This window comes from Acomys minous (genome assembly GCF_964271855.1).
Source record: "Acomys minous genome assembly, chromosome: 1".
Lineage (NCBI taxonomy): Eukaryota > Metazoa > Chordata > Mammalia > Rodentia > Muridae > Acomys > Acomys minous.
In genome coordinates, this window is record NC_140483.1 from 154,644,298 (window position 1) to 154,662,767 (window position 18,470).

The 18,470-nt window shown below is 46.9% G+C and overlaps 1 long non-coding RNA gene across 1 annotated transcript; it reads right to left on the reverse strand.

Annotated features, from left to right (window-relative positions):
- Positions 1 to 6,729: 6,729 nt before the first annotated feature.
- LOC311593892 lies at positions 6,730 to 7,956 on the reverse strand. Its single transcript, XR_014777860.1, has 3 exons — positions 7,711 to 7,956; positions 7,057 to 7,251; positions 6,730 to 6,793 (listed from the first exon to the last, which is right to left on the reverse strand). It is a non-coding gene; the product is annotated as an uncharacterized lncRNA (long non-coding RNA).
- Between the last annotated feature and the right edge of the window lie 10,514 nt (positions 7,957 to 18,470).

Genomic DNA, 18,470 nt, shown 5'->3' on the forward strand with positions numbered 1-18,470 from the left:
CTAGGCTATCTGGGTGTGTTGGACAGGCCTATAATCCAAGCTGTAAGCAGGCAGAGGCAGGCAGATGCTTGAGGGCAAGGCTAAATTGTTGTACAAAGCAAGTAGAAGACAGCCAAGGCTGATAAAATGAAAACTCGTTTCAAAAAAATAAAAATAAAAATGTAAAATAAACATTTAAGACTGCAAGGACACACCGCATGTGTGTCATAAACATTCCACAGAAAACACCATAGTTTGTTGTTTGTTGGTTGGTTGGTTAGTTCTTCAAGACAGGGTTTCTCTGTGTATCCTTAGCTGTGTTGGACTTGCTTTGTAGGCCAGGTTGGCCTCCAATTCACAACGATCTCCATGACTCTGCCTCCTGAGTGCTGGGATTAAAGGTGGGTGCCCTTCACCACCAGGGCTGCTTTCTCTGGCCAGGGGACAGCTCAAGCATCTCTAAATCCACAGTGTCAGACTTCCTGACCTGGCTCTCAGCCATCCTGGCTCCCAGACAATGGCCTCTGCCTCCTTCTTCTGTTGGAGCTCTCTGGGAAATGACCTGATAGCAGAGACCACTGGCTTGAAGGTTCAGGTCTTAAGAAGGAAGGTTGGCCACGCCCTCTTCAGGCCACGCCCACATACCAGGGGACTAGTATGGAGACTATGGAGATTATCCTATTTCTCTCATCCCTTAAGGTGACAGCTCTTTCTCTACTACATTGAGAGGGTGAGAAGTTGAGGACTGTGTGGCCTACTGGCTCAGGCATGGAATCCCAGCTTTCAGGAGGCAGAGGGAGCCTGGGGACTCTCTCTGTATGCTGAGAATCTAGGCTATCTGGGTGTATTGGACAGGCCTATAAACCCAACTGTAAGCAGGCAGATGTAGGCAGATGCTTGAGGTCAAGGCCTATTTGTTGTACAAAGCAAGTAGAAGACAGCCAAGGCTGATAAAATGAAAACTTGTTTCAGAAAAAGAAAAAGAAAAACATAAAATAAACATTTAAGGCGGCATGGAAATTTGTTCTCTTCTGTGTGTGTCATAAACATTCCACAGAAAATGCCATAGTTTATGTGTTTGTTTGTTGGTTGGTTGGTTGGTTCTCCAAGACAGGGTTTCTCAGTGTATCCTTAGCTGTGTTGGACTTGCTTTGTAGACCAGGTTGGCCTTAAATTCACAAGGATCTAAGTGACTCTGCCTGCCCAGTGCTGGGATTAAAGGCAGGTGCCACAACCACCTGACTAGTATGTTTGTTTACTCACATAATTGAGGGCTTGTTTTTTGGATGTGAAACTATTTATCCCTCTCTCCTGTCTCTTTGTGTCTGTCTTGTTGGCTGCCATTTTTTATCTGTTTGGTGTGTGTGAATGTGTTGGCAGGTGTGTGTGTGTGTGCGTGCGTGTGCATGTGTTGGTGTGTGTGTGTGTGTGTGTGTGTGTGTGTGTGTGTGTGTGTGTGTGTGTGTGCATGAGTGTGTGTATATATGTCTATATCTCAGGCCATAACTTCTTCTCCTGCTAAGTTTCGCCAGAGAGTTTGACCATGCCCACTACCAGAGCAGGTTTTTCCTACAAAAGATTTGTATTTATTTTTCTTTTCTTGTTCTTTTTTTTTCCAGTGTGGATTTTGTTGTTGTTATAGTAGTAGTTGTGGTTGTAGCCTGGGCCATCCTGGACTAACTTTGTGGAGCAGGCTGGCCTGAAATTCACAGTGATCTGCCTACCTCTGCCTCCCAAGTGCTGGGATTAAAGACATGAGCCACCACCCCTTTAATTACTTGTGCTAGGATTTGTATTTCCAACTCTTGTGGAGGTTATGATAGAGTATGGGGACTCTTGAGTCAGAAACCAAAGACTGAATGCCTTTCTGCACTAAAGGCTCCAAGCCTATGGGGCCCATGAGTCCGGTGTGGTGTCTTGAGTGACAAAGGCCCTTCTAGCCTGAAGGAGTAACCAAGGCCCAGTCTACAGGAACAGGGACCAAGAGGACGTTGGGTCTTAGAATAGATCTGCCCATGTTAGAGGAAGAATGGTGAGGGAAGGGAGTTGGTGCATTTTATGGTTTCAAAACCCCAAGCCATTTGTTCAAGATTGTATGGATTTGGCTTCTTTGTCAAAAAGCAAGTGTCCATAGGTATGTGTGTTTATTTCTGGGTGTTTCTCCTTCTTGATGCTGATCACTCTTTCTCTACTAAATTGGGAGGGTTCAAAGTTGAGGACCTCCTGACATGGTGGCCTGGTCTGTAATCCCAGACCTTGGAAGGAAGAGGCAGCCAGGTGAATCTCTGTGGGTTCAATGCCAATCTGGTCTCTAAAGCAAGAGCACAACAGCACAGGCAGGCAAAAAAACCTGTCTCTATACAAAAAGGAAAAAAAAGGAAAAAGGAAAAAAAAAGTTGAAGACCACATTTAAATTGATTCTCTTCTGCGTATGGAAAAAACAATACACAAAACCCACAATGGTTTGTTTGTTTGTTTGTTTGCCTGTTTTTTTTTTTAACATGATGGAGGGCTAGTTTTGTGCCAGTGAAACTGTTTCTTCCCCTCTCTTGTGCCTTTTTCCTTTCTCTCTTTGTCCTCTTACTCTGTTTGTGTGTGTGTTTGTGTGTATAAGTTTTTGTTGTGTGTGTGTGTGTTTGTATGAGTGTGTGTATATGTCTGTCTCAGGTCATAACACTGTTGGCTGATAAGTTTCCCCAGGCACTTTGACCACGCCCACTGACAGAGCAGGATTTCCAAGGAAGGCTTTGGATTTCTAAGCTGTGTGGAGACAGTGGTAGTTTATGGGGACTCTTGAGTTGGACTGACGCCTTCCTGTGTTGAAGTAGAGCTCCAAGCCTATGGAGCCCATGAGTCCAGGGTGGTGTCTTGAGTCCTTCTAGGCTGAAGGGGTAAACAAGACCCAGTCTAGAGGAACAGGGACCAGGAGGAAGTTGGGTCTTAGAGTAGATCTGCCCATGTTAGAGGAAGGGTGATGAGGGAAGAGAGTTGGTGCATTTTATGGTGTCCAAACCCTAAGCCAGACCCAGTGCCTGTCTTGTCTCCAGCCCTGTAGAGAGAGGGCACTTGCAGTTCAGCCTGTCCCCTTCCTGAGCTTCCCCCTGTCCCCTCTGTTTTCCAAGCCCATCCTGGTGTCCCAGGGTCAAACCTTAACTTCTCTTCCAGAAGAGGCCTTGGAGCTCCTGCTAGTGCTCTCCCCACTGTGAGGAGGCTCTTGCTCTTCTCCCTTCTCCACCAGGGGCTGCTTTCCCTGGCCAGGGAACACCTCAAGCATCTCTAAATCCATAGTGCCAGACTTCCCGACCTCGCTCTCAGCCATCCTGGCTCCCAGATAATGGCCTCTGCCTCCTTCTTCTCCTGGAGCTCTCTGGGAAATGACCAAGCAGAGACCACTGGCTTGAAGGTGGAGGTCTTAAGAAAGAAGGTTGGCCATGCCCTCTTCACGCCCCGCCCACATACCAGGGGATTAGTCAGTCCAACTGTAATATGCAGATTATCTAATTTCCCTCATTCCTTAGGCTGACAGCTCTTTCTCTACTACATTGGGAGGGTGAGAAGTTGAGGACTGTGTGGCCTACTGGCTCAGGCATGGAATCCCAGCATTCAGGAGGCAGAGGGAGCCTGGGGACTCTCTGTGTACACTGAGAATCTAGGCTATCTGGGTGTGTTGGACAGGCCTATAATCCCAACTGTAAGCAGGCAGAGGCAGGCAGATGCTTGAGGTCAAGGCCTATTTGTTGTACAAAGCAAGTAGAAGACAGCCAAGGCTGATAAAATGAAAACTGGTTTCAAATAAAAAAAAAATAAAAACATAAAATAAACATTTAAGACCGCATGGAAATTTGTTCTCTTCTGTGTGTGTCATAAACATTCCACAGAAAACATCATAGTTTGTGTGTTTGTTTGTTGGTTAGTTCTTCAAGACAGAGTTTCTCTGTGTATCCTTAGCTATGTTGGACTTGCTTTGTAGACCAGGTTGGCCTCCAATTTACGATCTTCATGACTCTGCCTTCTGAGTGCTGGGATTAAAGGCGGGTGCCACACCCACCTGGCTAGTATGTTTGTTTAATCACATGATTGAGGGCTTGTTTTCTGTGTTGAAACTGTTTGTCCCTCTCTCCTGACCCTTTGTGTTTGTCTTTTTGGCTGCCATTTTTATGTGTTTCTGTGTGTGCATGTGTTGGTGTGTGTATGTATGTGTGTGTATGAGTGTGTGTATGTATGTCTATATCTCAGGCCATAATCTCTCCTCCTGCTAAGTTTCCCAAGGTAATTAACCATGCCCACTGACAAAGCAGGCATTTCCTAGAAAAGATTTATATTTGTTTTTCTTTTTTTCTTCTTCTCCCCCAACTGCGTGTGGATGTTGTTGTTGTATAATTATTATTAGTTGTTTTTGTTCTTGTAGCCTTGGCCATCCTGGACTAACTTTGTAGAGCAGGCTGGCCTCTAACTCACACTGATCTGCTTACCTCTTCCTCCCAAATGCTAGGATTAAAGACATGTGCCACCACACCTTTAGTCACCTGTGCTAGGATTCTTATTTCCAACTCTTGTGGAGACTGTGATAGACTATGGGGACTCGAGTCAGAAGCCAAAGACTGAATGCCTTTCTGCACTAAAGTAGAGCTCCAAGCCTATGGGGCCCATGAATCCAGGGTGGTGTCTTGAGTGAGAAGGGCCCTTCTAGGCTGAAGGGGTAAACAAGGCCCAGTCTACAGGAACAGGGACCAGGAGGCCATTGGGTCTTAGAGTAGATCTGCCCATGTTAGAGGAAGGGTGATGAGGGAAGGGAGTTGGTGCATTTTATGGTGTCCAAACCCCAAGCCAGACCCAGTGCCTGTGTCTTGCTGCAGCCTGGGGATCCAGATGTGGATGCCCAGCTCCTCCTCCAGCCCCATGTCAGTGTGTGTCCACCATGCTGCCCTCCATGATGAGAGTGCAGGAAACTTCTGAAGATGGAACCCAGCACCAATCCCATGCTCTTTTGAAAAGCGTTTCCATGTTGTGCTCCTCTTCACAGCCATAGAACAGTCCCTGACCCACTGTCTGAGGAAAGGAAGGAAGGGACAATCTAACAAACACAGGAAGCTGAGCACAGGAGAGCAGGTTTCTTGGCTAAGGAACTCAAGGTGGTGAGCACTGGAGCGTCAGGGGCAGGCAGATCTATGTGAGTAACAAGGCAGCTTGGTCTACAGAGCAGCTTCAAGGACACCAGAGCTACAACTGAGACCTAGTCTCAGACTAACGAGACTCTCCACACAGCATCAACACCTGAGTTCAATCTGTAGCACATGCTTGGAGGAAGGAAGGGACTGACTCTCAGAATTCGTACAGTAATCTCCATATTCTAGGCAGGTCACACACACACACACACACACACACACACACACACACACACACAGACAGAGACAAACACAGAGAGACAGAGATATACGCAGAGAAACAGAGGGACAGAAACAGAGAGGAGAGATACACAGTAGTACTCCAGATACAAACATGAGGCAACACACACACACACACACACACACACACACACACACACTCACACACAAAACACACACAGAGATCATTAGGGAGAGTAATTATCCTAGTATGTATGTGTAATTAAATAACCCACACAAGCAAATAATGTATAATCAGAAATACTTTATTGAGAGGGGATTTTACACCACGTGGTTTATAGGTAGACAAATTGAATCTTAATAAAAACAGTGAAAAGAAATGATGCAGCACTGAAATATAGGCTGGAACCTAGACTGAAACAAAATTAAAAAAAAAAAAAACAACGGATGAAGTAAACCCATGGCAGCTTCCAAGGCTAACGGGAATGACTCTCGCAGAGAAAATGGAGTGAACCCTGGTGTTCTTCATGAAGAAGCCAAGGCAGAGGAGTGCGCAATCTAGTGCGCTAACCTGAGGACAAGTGGGGATGTGAGGAGTCTAAGTGCAGAGCAGAGAGAAAGCCAGGCAGGGAAGACTCAAGGGAAGGAGCCCAGCCTTTTGAGTGCATGGGTTGACAGGGCCTGAGGCTGGGACAGGGGGCCACTAGCATGCCCAAAGAATGCAGCTTGCGGCCAGCCAGGCCATGTCAAGTCAGTGGGCTGTGTTCTCTAGTGCCCAACTGGGCGTTTCCACACCAGTGTGGGATAAGGGACCCTGTCCAAAAGAGGAGGAGGTGTCTGTACGCTGCTCAGGCTCCCTTGGCTGACTTCATCCTCTGTGTCCATGGGATTTCCAAGAGGGCTTCCAAGAGCATGTGCAGGCAGAAAAGTCGACCCCAGGCCAGGCTTGGCAGGCTCCCAGTCTCAGGGAGTCTTCCTGGATTTCCTGCACAGTCCGGTCACCTGTCCTTGACACAGAGCCAAGGCTCTGAGGTGGGTGCTGTTCTAGGGCTTTGGAGGAAGGGGCCAGTGGCTCGGATTGTCTGGCCAGGCAGGCCTGTGAGCCAAGATGGAATCGACTGTGTGAAGCGCCCAGTGCAGTGCGGCCCCTGCGTGGGACAGCTGCCAGGTGAGCCAGGCCCGCTGTGAGACACTGGGCTCCTTGCTGCTGGAGGGCACAGGCAGGAAGGCACCTCCAGGGGCCTGCAGGTAGCCCAGAACCACCTCCAAAGCACCCATGTGAGTGGTGACTCTGGACAGGGCTGAGTGCCTCCAGGAGGAGCTGGCTTCTGGAGAATGCTGTCTGTGCCTCTTGGGTAAGTGGGATGGAGCTCCGGGCGTGTCTCCAGAGCCTCTGCGTTTACGACCCCGAACTGGAGAACTTGCCTGTGGCTTTCTGTCCCTGACATGCGCTTTGGTGGGCCTGGAATCTGAGGGAGAGACAATGGGCAAGACTCAGTAGGCAGACTGATTTCACTCAGCCCCTACCCCAGCCCAACACACCCTCACACCCCAGTGTTCCTTTTCAGAACCCTAAAGGCAGGTCCCATCCAGGACAGACACAACCCCCTCAGCCCTCTAGGACTGGAAAGCCCATGCAGCCAGTCAGGAGCAGCTGTGTCCTCTCCAGGCTTTGCTTAGCTCCTAGGGCTCTGGGGCCCTCACACCTGCTTCTTCCAAGGGCCAGACCTACCTCTTGTGCAGGGCTGCTTTTCTCTGCTGGACTCAGGCTTGTCCCTTCCTCTCTCTCTGCTGGGAGGTGCTTCAGCCTGCCTCTTCTCTTCAAGGTGGCCATTTGCCTTGTGGCTTCTGGAGGAGGAGCCACTCCTGCTTTGCCCAGGTTGCTTGGGCCTCCAGTGGGTGGCCTCCTGACTCTGCCCTGGCTTCTCTGTAGGAGTTAGGGGGGATTGAGAGAGGGGAGAGAGGCAGTTAGCAAATGGTCCCTAACCCTTCTCAAAAACCCTGAGAGCACACGCCTAAAGGCCAGGCTCCAAGAGCGCCTTGACATCCTGAGGAGTCTCCAAAGATCCAATTCCCTCTTGTGCCAAGGGTTCCCCAGGCTTGTAACTAGGTGTGCCACATTCACAGTTGGGCTCAGCAAACACTCCCCAAAATTCAGTCCCAATGGACCTCTCAGCTGCCACAGCCCTGGATTGGCAAGGACAGGTAGCCTTACTGCCTGCCTCCCCTCCCCCACACCTTCACCCCTAGCACCCCACAGCACTCCTGTTCTCCAGCACTGTGGAGGGAGGGCACTTGCAGTTCAGCCTGTCCTCTTCCTGAGCTTCCCCCTGTCCCCTCTGTTTCCCAAGCCCATCCTGGTGTCCCACCCAGGCTCAAACCTTACCTTCTCTCCCAGGAGAGGCCTTGGAGCTCCTGCTAGTGTTCTCCCCACTGTGAGGAGGCTCTTGCTCTTCTCCCTTCTCCAGCAGGGGCTGCTTTCCCTGGCCAGGGGACACCTCAAGCATCTCTAAATCCACAGTGCCAGACTTCCCGACCTGGCTCTCAGCCATCCTGGCTCCCAGACAATGGCCTCTGCCTCCTTCTCCTGCTGGAGCTCTCTGGGAAATGACCTTACAGCAGAGACCACTGGCTTGAAGGTGGAGGTCTTAAGAAGGAAGGTTGGCCACGCCCTCATCCGGCCACACCCACATACCAGGGGATTAGTCAGTCCAACTGTAATATGGAGGTTATCTAATTTCCCTCATTCCTTGGGCTGACAGCTCTTTCTCTACTACATTGGCAGGGTGAGAAGTTGAGGACTGTGTGGCCTACTGGCTCAGGCATGGAATCCCAGCATTCAGGAGGCAGAGGGAGCTTGGGGACTCTCTGTGTACGCTGAGAATCTAGGCTATCTGGATGTGTTGGACAGGCCTATAATCCAAGCTGTAAGCAGGCAGAGGCAGGCAGATGCTTGAGGTCAAGGCCTATTTGTTGTACAAAGCAAGTAGAAGACAGCCAAGGCTAATAAAATGAAAACTGGTTTCAAATAAAAAAAAAACAAAAACATAAAATAAACATTTAAGACCGCATGGAAATTTGTTCTCTTCTGTGTGTGTCATAAACATTCCACAGAAAACATCATAGTTTGTGTGTTTGTTTGTTGGTTAGTTCTTCAAGACAGAGTTTCTCTGTGTATCCTTAGCTATGTTGGACTTGCTTTGTAGACCAGGTTGGCCTCCAATTTACAACGATCTTCATGACTCTGCCTTCTGAGTGCTGGGATTAAAGGCGGGTGCCACACCCACCTGGCTAGTATGTTTGTTTATTCACATGATTTATGGCTTCTTTTGTTGTGTGAAACTGTTTCTACTTCTCTCCTGTCCCTTTGTGTCTGTCTTGTTGTCTGCCATTTTTACCTGTTTTGTGTGTGTTTATGTGTTGGCATGTGTGTGTGCGTGTGTGACTGTAAGAGTGTGTGTGTATGAGCGTGTGTATGTAGGTGTATATCTCAGGCCATAACCTCTCCTCCTGCTAAGCTTTCCTCGGTAGTTTGACCATGCCCACTGATAGAGCGGGCATTTCCTAGAAAAGATTTGTATTTGTTTTTCTTCCCACCCCCACCCCTTGTGGATTTTCTTGTTGTTGTTGTTGTAGCCTTGGCCATCCTGGTCTAACTTTGTAGAGCAGGCTGGCCTCAAACTTACAGTGATCTGTCTACCTCTGCCTCCCAAGTGCTGGGATAAAGGACATCTGCAACCTCACCTTTACTTACTAGTGCTAGGATTTGTATTTCCAACTCATGTGGAGACTGTGATAGACCAGTGTGGTGTTTTGAATGACAAGGGTCCTTCTGTGCTGAAGGGGTAAACAAGGCTCAGTCCACAGGGACAGGGACCAGGAGGAAGTTGGGTCTTAGAGTAGATCTGCCCATGTTAGAGGAAGGGTGATGAGGGAAGGGACTTGTTGCATATTATGGTTTCAAAACCCGAAGCCAGACCCAGTGCCTGTGTCTTGCTGCAGCCTGGGGATCCAGATGTAGATGTCCAGCTCCTCCTCCAGCCCCATGTCAGTGTGTGTCCACCATGCTGCCCTCCATGATGAGAGTGCAGTAAACTTCTGAAGATGGAAACCAGCACCAATCCCATGCTCTCTTGAAAAGTGTTGCCATATTGTGGCCCTCTTTACAGCAATAGAAGATTCCCTGACACTCTGAGGAAAAGAAAGAATCAATGAAGGAAGAACTGAAGGGCCCATGGAAAAACTGAAGGAAGGCAGGTGGGTCTAAGAGAACATGTTTCTTCTTCTAGGAGGTTGATCTCAGCCTGTTGTTAGGAGTATGCCGATTATTTGTATAAGAAACCTGCCTAATGTACCAAACAAGATCACAGGCAAGCAGTTATTTTCATGAGAACCAGTGTCAGACTCTCACAGTCATATCCACAAGGTTAGACAATGATAGAAACTCTGTACCAAAGTTTCGTTTTGTGTTGTTTTTTTCCTGCCAAGTTTCAAGAGTTTTAGTTCTTTGTGTGGGAAGGGACCTTGCAGAGTGGAGTATTTTGAGTTTGGCAGAGAGAAGATAATTATGTAATCATTACAGAGATAAGGTCAGACAATAATAAATACATAAATAAATAATGATACCTAGATAGGTAAAGAGATAGGTAGGTATGTGGGTAGGTAGGTAGGTAGGTAGGTAGGTAGGTATGTGGGTAGGTAGGTTAGGTAGGTAGGTAGGTATGTGGGTAGGTAAGAGAGTCTGAGAAAGAGGTGGAGGTAATGTTTCAGCGTTTTGAGAGCTCATGTCTAGCCAAAGCAGTACACTTTTGACTGATTTCCAATATTGTAGCATCATTAGGAGATGGTGAAAGGGTCTTGTGTTCTGGCTACTTCGAGCATGGCTTCCTATGAAACCTAGAGAGGTCATCTGAGTTTCCATGAGAGGAGAGTTGCTGGTTCTCTACTCCAAACCCTGAACCTGGAGCTCATCCATCTGCCACACCCAGATGTGGCACTAATGGCCGCCTCTTTCCTTCAGAGCTTCCCAGCTGCCTCTAGCCCAAAGAATCCCAGGTTTCAGCTTACCAGACCCAGTGTGTGGGCTTCCATGAAACCAGAGGCTGTACAGTTGAGGGTGGAAGCAGTGGGGACCGCAGTGGCTAGGCCATTGCTGGAGAGGAGGGCCTCTGCCCATAGCCATGGCAACCTGGACCTTGAGCAGATGGAGAACAACTGGCTCTTGGGTGAACAGCAGCTTGACTCTGTCACTTTGATGGCCTGACCAGTGGAAACAACTTGCAGGTTATTTTGAAAATTGACGTATAATTTTGATCTGATTTTCCCTTAGGAATTGTTTTGTGTTTTTATGGTTTCTTCATTTTGAGAGTGTCTCTGTTTTATTATTTGTTTGTTTGTTTGTTTGTTTGTGTGTGTGTGTGTGTGTGTGTGTTTGTGTGTCTATTTTAAAATGGGTCTTCAGAAGTGTTCTATTAAACACAATTCTGCCTAGGAGAGAAAAAAATTGAAGCCCTTCTGCACAGGTTTGTGTGATGCTCTGCCTTAACATAGACACAGAAACCCAGAGTCATGTTGTCACAGAGTGAACCCTAGGGAACCCTAAATAAGGGTGGTTTCAGTGCAGGACTTTAATCCCACTGCTCAGGAGGCAGAGGCAGCAGAGCTCTGAGTTCCAGGCCCACACACTCATAAAAAAATTAAACCATAAGCAAACGGAAACAATCCCTCCCTTGAATTGTTTCTGTCAGATATTTTTATCACCGCCACACAAACATAACTAACGCAGTGGGTAATCTACATCATACAAGAAAGACATGTGAAGCCCTGGCTGCTTCTGCTGATTGAACTTGAAGCTGTCAGTTCAATTTCGCCTTTACCCTCTGATGTTCAACTTAATTTAGTAAGATCTTAGAATTCCCAGATCACAGTCTTTGTGGTGTCATCTCAGCTGTGGCATTACTATGGGCATGCAGCCATTAATTAACCTTGCGTGTGCTACCCAATCATTCTTTTTTTTTTTTCCCCTGGAGGCTGGGAGATGGGTGGCTGTTGCGACAAGGTCTTGTTGTATGGCCCAGCCTTGGAACTCTGATGCAATCCCCTGCCTCAGCCTCCTGAGAGCTGGGATTTCAGGTGTATGCCACTGTGTTGGCCTTCATGGCTAGTCTTGATTCTCAACTACATGCTTGAGAACTTCCTGGGCCATCACACATTCCAGAGAGGATTAACTGAGGAGGGAGAGTCTCTCAGAGGCCAGGCTCCTGGATGCCCTAACAGGGGATGCAGGAGAGAGCCACACAGTACAGGCAGCCTTTGGTTCTTTGCATCCCATTTGCCCGACTGGGCTGCCTGCCTGTCTTGCTGTTTCATGTCCTGTTTCTAGCAGCTTCCACTTCTGTGTTTATCTTGGTTAGGTAGTCGTGTTTACTGCTCTGAGATCATGCCCCTCCCTTCCTCGAGACTTTTCCTCCTGTGTGCGATTACCTCTTGAGGGATTTCGCCTGGGAGGAGGATTCCTGTTTTGCTGCCTATAAGAAGGCCTTTTGGACTGGAAGGAGAATAATAAACCACTGCCGCGGCTGCTGTTGTGGCTGCTGCTCTCTTAGCACGAAGGACCACTGTGTGTGTGTGTGTGTGTGTGTGTGTGTGTGTGTGTGTGTGTACATGAGTTAAATCCGCAGCCCCTCACCCTCGACTCAGTACTGCGGTGGCGCGGGCGTCACACTATGCAGCCCCTTGATGCCTCTATATAAAGAAGCTTCTGGGATTTCAGCTTGAACCTGGAATTTTGTCATAAAATAATATCGTACATGAAAATAATCACCCTTATTCTATTAGGTGTAAATTCTAAGAAGCACTGTTGGTTCTCTCAGCTCCTGTGTTTTTGAAGGGATGAATTCCGTCGAGAGTGGACAGATGTTCATTTACCAAATGTTGTGTAGTGACAAAGCCAAACAAAGCTCTCCAGGGTCAACTGGAGCTGACTGCCCCAAGGAGAGAGCAACAGTTTTATGGACATGTATAAGCTGGGTGGCATGTTTCTGAGGTAAAATGACTTTTTTTGTTGTTCTTTGTTTTTTGAGACAGGGTTTCTCTGTGTAGCCTTGGCTGTCCTGGACTCACTTTGTAGACCAGGCTGGCCTCGAACTCACAGCGACCCACCTGCATCTGCAATCCCCGGCCGTAGACTTTTTTTGTGTACTTGTGTCGGTAAATTCCCTGGTGCCCTCATTTCTTCTCCTTTTGAAATATTTATTATGGAGAGAGGGGGACCGGGAGAGAGGGTGGGGGTTGTACTTATGTGTGGTCAGAGGGCGACTTTCAGGGGTCAGCTCTCTTCTCCCATCAGGTGACGCTTCTGATGGCCAGGCCGCATCCACAAGGCTTCCGTTTCAGATGCATGATGGGAAGAACTTCGCTGCAGCTGCCATGACCTTCAGCCACACAGGGGCGGCTGACCATCAAGGGGCACAGCTCCCATGATCCAGCTTGAGTTTTCCTGCCACTTCGCATTTCAGTCCTTGTCTGGAATGGTATGTTGGGTTTCCCTGGCAGAGCAAGTGAGGTTTGTTGTTGTTGTTGCAATTAGATTGTTAGAAGAATTCGTAAAGTAGCAATGGTGCCTTACCAATGTAACAGCCAGGTCTGCTTTGTATTTGATTGTTAATTATTTCACTCCCTGGGAGGTCTGCTTGCTGTCTGCTTGCAGACTATCACGTAGCCCAAATGTTGTTGTGTAACCTTGCCTCCAAATAATCCCAATAAAATTTATTTGACCAATAAAATGCTTACACACCTGGATGGGGCAGAAATGAGGTGGGGGTGGCCAAGGCTCTCTGGTGAGGTGGAGAGAGGCAGGTAAGAGAGAAGACAGGAAGCAGGACTGCCATGGACTAGTGTGGAGAGAACCACCCGGCCAGGAGGAGTTTACTCTGAATTAGGAGAGAAACAGCCCGGATGGAGAGCACGTGCAAGCATTTATGGGGACGTTGGATGGCAAGCAGCCCAGACAGGAATGATTGAAGCAAATGGCCTGTGATGTGGGGCTGCGAGGTAACAAGGTAGCTTAGTGGGTAATGTCTACCCAGCCCCAGGTGAAACAAGGCTTATTTAAAATTCTACCTGTTGTCTGTGTCTTTTATTAATATGGTAATGGTTAACAATAACTGCTGTAATAACTGTAGGCATTTAATAATAAATACCAATAGCCATTTTATTTTCTACGACGTACTAGTGTTCCTCTGGAGGGAGGCTCCATGGTGCCAGTCAAAGTCTATTAGGATGGAAGTCATATTTGTCACTTTTTTCTACCATTCTTTTTCTTGTCTGGTCAGTGTGGCTGGCTGTCTCCTTCTCAGCTCCAAGCCTTCTTATTTTCCTTGCTCAGGGATCTCAGTCCATTTTTAACCCTAACTTTGAAAAAAGGTTGGTTTTTATTTTTATGAGCATGGGTGCTTTTCCTGCATGTGTGTGCCCTACATGGGTACCTGGTGCCTGGTAAGGCCAGACCCCTTGAGACTGGAGTTACAGTTGTGAGCCATGTCACAGTCCTCTGGAAGAGCAGCAAGTGCTTTTAACCGCCAAGCCATCACTCCAGCCTCTCACCCTAACTTTTAATATTCATTTTAACCTTAATATTTGTCTTCAACTATAACAGTACCATCAGCAAAATACATTCATAGAGACAAATTTCAATCTGTTTGATGATAAACAGTTTATGTTTTTTTGCTATTCGTGTTCCACTGTTAATTCTAGGCTTTACTGCCAGCTAATAAAGAATTTTCCTTTTTTATCTGGCATAACATTTTTATTGATTAATTGGGAATTTTACATACTGTACCCCATCACACTCACTTCTCAGTCTTCCCAGGTCCACCCCACCCACACCTTTGTGACTTCCTCTTAGGAAAAGAAAAAAATTACTAAATCCATTTGAATTGCCCATATACTCACTACAGCACTGTCAACTCCCAGTGGTCAGCCCGTTAACAAAAACTGAGTCCTTCCTCACCACCCCACACCAGAAGCCATCAATGGTGAAGAGCTACCCTTCTGAATCCATAGCATAAGTTTTAAGGGCTCATTTCAGTGGTTTCCTGTCTAGACTGCTTCTTTTGGGGAGGGCTCAGGTCATTACAGAAGCCTTCTATGTCTCCAATACTCAACGGTGAGTCTGCAGTTCTCGATCTCACTGCAAAAGAAGCTTCCTTACCCTTTTCACTTAGTGGCAGCATGGGTCATGGACTTCCACATGATTTCTGATGACTGCACAGACCACAGACATCAACATGGCCTCCTGCGGGAGCACAGACCATGGACATGCTGAAGTTAAGGGAATGAGGCAGTTAACACTGTCAACTTGACTGGATGTAGAAACACCTTGGACTATACCTATGGTGTTTTTAGAAGTGTTTGCCTGAAACGGGAAGACTCACAGTGAGGGCAGCACCATCACACATTGATGGGATCCTGGACTGAAACCAGAAGGCCCACAGTGAGGGCAGCACCATCACACATTGATGGGGCCTTGGGCTGAAAAGGGAAGAGCAAGCTTAGCACTAGCCTTCACCACTCTCTGCTTCTCAGCTGCAGATCAGCGTGACCAGCGGCCTCCTGCTACTCTGACCAATGTGGCCTGGACCCTCCACCTGTGAGCCAAATAAACCCTTAAATTGTTTTTCTCTGGCCTTTTGCCACAGCACCAAGAAAAGTCATTAATGCATGGAGCTTTTTTATTATTGGTTTGATTTATTTTAATGTTTTTGCAATGGGGTCTTTATAGCCCAAAGGTGCCTTAGATTCCTCCATGCAGGATCATTGGTGCGTCTTCACTCTCTGTTCAGGAAGCTTCTAAGAATCCCTTTCTTATGTGGGCCTAGGGTTTTGTTTGGTTTGGGGGCGGGGGTTGGTTTTCTTTTTCAGTCTATTTTTCACTAAGAAAAGTATTCACACTTCAGAATTATAACAGGCCCCCAGACCTTAGCATAACTGATTCCAGGATGGAAGTACCACTCAGGACATAAAACTCAGCACATAGATAGCTCTACCTGTCAATATGAAGACCTAATTCATCCAAGTCCACAGTTCTGGGAAAGTCTCTAAAGGTACTGACCTTGCTTGTTGGCTTCTGTAATTCTGCTTCTAGGTGAGTGTTCTTGTTAACTGAACTATGCCAACCCAGGATATGGTTTTTGTTCAAAAAATCTCATCCTAATATGAATAAATAAAATATATTTTTTAAAAAGCTCATCCTAAGAAAGGCTTGGCATTATTCTGGGTTCCTGAACACCAAGTCGCAAGCCAGCCAATAAAGACTTTCTACTGGTTTAAACCCATGTCTGAGAAGTCTTCTCTGGTGGATACCCTACAACAAGCATCCTCATCCAATAGAACTTAAAAAGTACTGTGCGGAGTTGGAGAGATGGCTCAGTGGTTAAGAGCACTGACTGCTCTTCCAGAGGTCCTGAGTTCAATTCCCAGCAACCACATGGTGGCTCATAGCCATCTATAATGTGATCTGATGCCCTCTTCTGGTATGCAGGCATACATGTAAACAGAACACTGTATAAGTAATAAATAATAAATCTTAAAAAAAAAAAAGTACTGTGCACTCTGTAGTTAGAATGGGGGGCCTCGGCGTGATGTCACAGTCTCCCCAGAATGCAGCCACTGTAGGAAGGAGTACATGGACGGGAGCCTCTATGTCACCATGTCGATGTGGATGTCTTACTTCTCCACCTATAGAAATCCCCAGTTGCCGAGCCTGATGCCTTGAGTTCTATCTCTGGGACCCACATGTTAGAAGAAAAGGATGGACCAACAACTCCTTTGAGAGTTGTCCTCTGACCTCCACATGTAGTAGAGCTTGCAATGCACACGTGTACAAATTCAGATGCATGCAGCCACACATAATCACACATACAAATAAACGTAATAAACTAGGCTGCCTGCCTGGTATTTCACTGGGACCACAGGGTTGAATTCTTATCAGTATGGTAAGACAAAAGGAAAGAGCCCTGTATTTGGACTTCATAATGGTTATGGTTTACATCTGGCAAGTCCTGTGTTGAGTGGCTGAGTGGTTCTCAGGACTGTAATGAACAAGGAAGAGCGATGACATCACATCCGCTCTTCTGAGTTCACAGCCGAGGGCTGGAACGCGGCTCCGTTGAGAAAGTGTTGTTGAACATGCACAGAGTCCTTTGTTAGATCCTAGCACTTCTAAAAACCAGGCATGGGGATGCTCACTTGGGACCCAAGTATTCAGGACGTAGAGGCAGGAGGATCAGAAGTTCTAGGTTGTCCTCAGCTGCATAGGGAGTTTCAGGCCAGCCTGGTTTGCATGACCAAACACAAATCTCCAAGCTTAATTGAGCTCTTCAGTGATGGGGTGTAGTTGGAGGAATTCTCAAAAGAGTGACTCTGAAAAGTGTATTTTGGACCTGGTACCCAACATCCTCTCCTTTCTGACCACCAATGAGAACAGTGTTCTCTGGCACACTTGAAGACATCATGATATTCTATTTCGCTAGCTGATCTTGGACTGAAACTGTAGCAAAAGGCAACCTTGTTCTCCCTTCAGATGATCTGCCTCAGGCATTTTGTAACAGTAACAGAAAGCTGACTAGCAGGGGTAGTGACTTTTCCATGTGCTGCCCTCATTTTACTTGTATACATCAGTAGCAAAGCTGGAGCCTCATGCTGAATAAACAGTGGCATCAAACTCAGGTTATTTAATAGATACTACTGGAGATTATGGTCTCTCACCTCCCCTTTCATCCTCTCCTCTCCCCCCTTCCTCTCTCTCTCTCTCTCCTCCTGAGACCTGCTCCAGAGCCAGAAAGTTTCTTGACCCATTTTCCTCCATATCAGGAGCTACTGATTCTCCTGTTTCCTCTCTCGTCTTCTGTTGTGGGCAGAGATTGGGGTGGGAAGTAGTCAGAGAAGCACAGGGCTAAAGTCAGATTTTAAAGTGTTATGGAGTCCACTTAAATCCATTACAATTCAAACACCTGGTCAATGCAGATGTATTTCTAGGGGCTGGACTGATGGCTCAGAGGTTAAGAGCATTGACTGCTCTACCAGAGGTCATGAGTTCAATTCCCAGCAACCACATGGTGGCTCACAACCATCTAAAATGAGATCTGGTGCATTCTTCTGCAGTGCAGGCAAAACACTGTATACATAATATATGAATCTTTTAAAAAAAATGTATTTCTAGTCAAGCTGCTACTGACCTATCAGGGCCACAGAACCGACTTGGGAGCTGAACTGTGACCCTGAGCCAGAATATCACAGAGTATTTAAGCCTGCAAACCACAAACATGTGTGCCAAATTATTGTTACCTTTTCCCACCAATCAGGGTTTAGGGATAAGGGCTTTCTTTCCTTATGTGGTTGATCTACGTCAACTGAATATAGGTTTTATAGCCCAACCAATCAAATCCACTTGTTCTATTTTAGGTAGGAACAGTCATGTTTGGGGGAGCAAAGCAAAATAGTGGGAATGTTGTTTAGGAACAGTTGTGCTCTGGAATAGAAGACAACAGAAGCTGTTCAGCTATTGGGAAGTCCCCAGCTCCCCTAGGGCCTGGGACCTTGAACTTAATTTCCCTCTATGATTAAAGGAGTCTGGGGAAAAACAAACAAACAAACGGCAGTAGGTAGAACCAGTTTCTTTTGCTTGTTCCCAACAAAAGCACAGGAAAGAAGAAGAAGAAGGAAGAAGAAGAAGAAGAAGAAGAAGAAGAAGAAGAAGAAGAAGAAGAAGAAGAAGAAGAAGCAGCAGCAGCAGCTAAATTTCAAATATTTTCCCTTAGTGAGAACAAAGTTATGGTGGTTAATGGTGTGTCAGGCTGCCAGGAGTGGTGGTGCACTCCTTTAACCCCAGCACTCAGGAAGCAAAGGAAGGCGGATCGCTGTGAGTTCGAGGCCAGCCTGGTCTACAAAGAGAGTCTAGGACAGCCATGACTACACAGAGAAACCCTGTATCAAAAAACTAACCAACCAACCAAACAAACAAACAAAAAACGGTGTGTCAGGACGTCTGTGCTAAATGCCCAAATGAAGGGTTGTATTTATTCAAGGAAAAATCTTAGTCATAGAAATAAAAGATCAGGTTTCCATTTGAAAACCAATTACAGTTGA